This window comes from Nuphar pumila, chromosome 1 (assembly GCF_984573655.1).
Source record: "Nuphar pumila chromosome 1, dmNupPumi1.hap1.1, whole genome shotgun sequence".
NCBI classification, from domain to species: Eukaryota; Viridiplantae; Streptophyta; class Magnoliopsida; order Nymphaeales; family Nymphaeaceae; genus Nuphar; species Nuphar pumila.
This window is the reverse complement of record NC_143249.1, coordinates 22,938,227-22,942,629: the sequence shown is the minus strand read 5'-3', so window position 1 is coordinate 22,942,629 and position 4,403 is coordinate 22,938,227.

Sequence of the window (4,403 nt, the reverse complement as noted above, 5' to 3'; positions counted from 1 at the left end):
TTGTCTCATAAAAAATTATGTCTCTTGAAACAACAAAGTCATGAGATTTTGGATTAAAAAGATGAAAAGCTTTAGAAGTATCACTATAACCAATAAAAATATACTTTTCCCCTTTTTCATCAAACTTTTCTCTGTCTTGAGATGTAATTTTTGCATATACAATACAACCAAAGACTTTGAAATAATTTACCTTTGGTTTGTGTTTGAACCATGCTTCATAAGGGGTCTTATTGATAAGGGACTTTGTAGGCGACTTGACTAAGATGTGCACGACAATATTGATAGCTTCAACCCAAAAAGTGTTTAGAAGATTTTTTTCCTTTTAACATGCTTCTTGCCATTTCGATAATTGTTCTATTATGCCGTTCATTGACTCCATTTTTTATGGCATTTTTGCAGCTGTCAACTGTCTTTTAATGCCATGCTCCTTGCAGTAGTCCCAAAATTCATTTGATGTGAACTCTCTACCTCAGCCTGTTCTCAAGGCTTTCAATTTAAACTCACTTTCATTTGCTTCATATGTTTTGAATTGTTTGAACATAGAGAATGCTTCTGATTTTTGTTGAAGAAAATACACCCACATCATTATACTATAATCATCCACAAATAATAAAAAATACCTTTTACCATTATGCGACTCAGTTTGAGTGGGTCCACAAATATCTGCATGAACCAACTCAAGTGGATGTTTTGCCCTCCACGAAGAGTCAAAAAATGGCAATCTATGAATTTTTTCATAGATACACCCTTCACATATTCCTTTTTCATCTTTTATATAAGGAAGTCCTATCACCATATTCTTTTCTTTCAGTAACTGCAAACTTCTATAATTTAGATGACCAAATCTTAAGTGCCAAAGGTTTGAATTATCTAACTTTTTTATACTAGGGCTTGATTTTCACAGGGACTCATTGTCAAAGAGAAAACCTTATTTAAAGCCATTTTTACTTTGGCTATGGTTTGTTGACTTTTCTTGTTGATTATTTCACATTCATCATTGTTGAAATGAATTGAATATCTTTTTTGTATCAGCTAACCAACACTTAAAAGATTTTGTGCTAAGCCAAGAACATAAAGAACATCATGAATGAGTTTAGATTCACCTGCTTTTGTCTTCATGACAATGACTCCTTTGCCTTCAACTGCTTGAGATTTTCCATCTCCCAGTCTTGCTTTTGATCAGACGTTTTCATCCAACTTATTGAAATAATCTCGATTGTCGATCATATGATTGTTGTACCTACTATCTGGATACCAAATATCAGGTGACTCTTGATGAGCATCCAAGCATGAGAAGAATAAATGATCATTTTGTTCATCATTTTTTAAAAAATTTGCTTCATTTTTTTAAACCAACAATCTTTTTTAGAATGATTTGGAATTTTGCATTTGGTGCATTTGAACTTGCAATCTTTTGATTTGTGCCCAGCCTTTTTGGACACATAGAAATATGACTCAGATTTGTCATTTTGTTTGTTATATCTTGAATTAAAATTGCTTTTCCCTCATCCTTGACCTTTTGTTGGTCTTTGATTCTTGCCGCCTCTTCTATATTGCATCTTTTGAAAGTCTTTTTCTTCTTCAACATTAAGCTTAGTTTGGAATGCATGTTCTAAATTCTTTGACTCGGACCTGGAAATACGCCTTTCATGTGCTTCCAAAGAACCCATTAGTTCATGCAATGATAATAAAGATAAATCTTTTGATTCTTCAATTGCAGCAACTACATAATCATATTTAGATGGTAAGCTTCGTAAAGCTTTTTTAATAATTTCCTTATCTTCAATATTGTCTCCATATTTTCTAATTTGATTTATAATTTTTGCATGTTTTCACTGTTCTTTGAACTCCTAAAGATTGTGCTCTAGTTATAGTGTTCTTTGAAGGGATTTACCTGATTTAGCTTTAACTGTAATAGTACCCTTGCCTTCAATCTGCACAGGTTTATTGTTCCTAAGACGAACATGCAATCTCACTGACTCATCAATGCTACAAAAAAACTTTTTCTCACTTATCATGTGATTACTACAGCCACTGTCTAAACACCACACACGATTAGCCATATTTTCTTTTAAATCCAGGTGAGTAAGGAATAAGTTACTATCTTCTTTTTCTTCTAGAACATTGGCTTGTTGCTTTGACTTGTCCCAACAATAAGGTTTTGTATGCCCGGTCTTCTTGCAAAAGTTACAATATCTATTCTTGTGAGTCTACTTTTGACTATCTTTATCACCATTTTTAGACTTTTGACGGCCATTATCAAAGTGTTCACGTCCATGACCACGATAGCCACCTCTACCGCGACCTCGACCAGCATGCTTTTGGTCAAAAGTGCCTTTATCATTTTTATTTTTGTTACTAACCTCCAACTTGGTCTGAAAAAACTGCTCAACATTCTTCTCATTTGACATGTTCATTCTTTTCTCATGAGCTAGAAGAGAACCCATCAGATCATTAAGAGAATAAATAGACAATTCCTTAGACTCTTCAGTGGCAATAACAACATCATCAAATTTTGGTGGCAAACTTCTCAAAACCTTTTCTACAACCTTTTAGTCTAAGATAATTTTTCCATATGTCCTCGTATGATTTATAGTAATAAAAATTATAGAGAAAAAATCTTGAACAGACTCATCACCCTTCATGAACAAAGTCTCAAATTCTCTACGAAGAGTTTAAAGTTTCACCGTTGTTACCTTCTTGTCACCATGAAATTCCTGTTGCAATGTAATCCAAGCGTCCTTTGATTTGGTGGCAGTAGCAATATAGAGAAAGAATGTCTCTATCACTGCTTGTAGCAAAACAAGTAAAGCCTTCACATCCTTCTTGCGAAGTTCCTTCATATCTGTTGATTTCTCCACAGCTTTTGAACTCTATGTTTCTGCATAGCCATTCTCAACTAGATCCCAAAGATCTTGTGAAATAAAAAATGTCTTCATCTTGATACTTCAAAATTTATAATTTTTTTTATTAAAAATAAGCACCAAGGATTGTGAGAGGTTGAGTGTATTCATACCAGTCGACATGATGAATCACCTCCAATTAATCACTTCTCTTTTGAAGACTTTTTGCTTCGGTAATAATCTTCACAGCACAACACTATGCCCAACACAACCAGAATGTAGTTTTGATACCAAAAATGTTGGAATAACAAGAAAGAATGGACTTTCCTTCACCACTACATTGGAGAAAAGAATGAAAACATAAAGCAAAAAGCAGAACAACTTTGTTACTTGGGTGGAGACGTACAAAAATTTTTAATTGTCTTACAAACCACACTTCTTATTGTTATCTATAGAAAAAACAAAATGATCACATGTAGCCAACAACTACCACTTACAAGACCCATTACTACCACTAAGTTAAACCATTACACCACTCACCCATTAACACCACAACATGACTCTACTACCTAAAGATTAGGTACCACTAACGCTATAACATTTTCCACAACTAACAACAACATACACATAATTCAAAACATGTGATATTCACGTTCCTATATGCATGATAATTTGCATCAATTCTTATCAGGAACACTATAGGAAAAATGCATATTAGCGATAGACGCTATCCGTTGCTAATCCGTCGTAAAATTTGTCGCTAACGTGTTTAGCGACGGATATCATTCATCGCATAATCCTAGTCGCTAAACTACGACAGAATTTATCTGTCGCCAATCCGTCGCTAAATAGAGACTGATTGGTTATGCGACAGAATTTAATTCGTCGCTAAGCTGTGATGAGGGATATGTATTCATCGCTAATGTCCGTCGCCAATTTGGTGACAGACATTAGCGACGACTTAAATTTCATCGCAAACCATCGACTGATTTAAATTGGTCGTTAATCCGTCGCTAATTTAAAAAAAAAAAAATTTGAAATATGAAACTCGAGAAAATTTTTTTGTTATACAATTCATATAACCTGCTTATAAAAAACAAAGTACACATAAAAAATACATATATAGGTGAAACAAATTTAACACAAGTTTTAAGTTAAACAACTTTAACAGCCAAATAAGGTCCTTGCCAAGTTATAATTAGTTACAAGTATGTCAAATAAATTAAACACATGAATCTAATCCTCGCCAAGATTCGGGGCATCATCCTCTTTATTTTCTCGATCTGCCCCTCCCTCTATGCCTCCATCTGCTCCTCTACGTTGATCATCTTCAGCATCCTACAAGAGAACCAAAATGTTAGTATTTATAAATAAAATATAATGAAATAAATTATATGTAATGCACTTAATCAAATGCAACAAAGTAAATGGCTGAATGACACATAGACTAGCAATAAATTGAAGGACATTAACAGAATTCAGATATGTGTTCTAAGACTGGAAAAAAAATTATAGTGATTCAATCATGCAGATATGTGTTCTAAGGTTGTCAAAGAATGT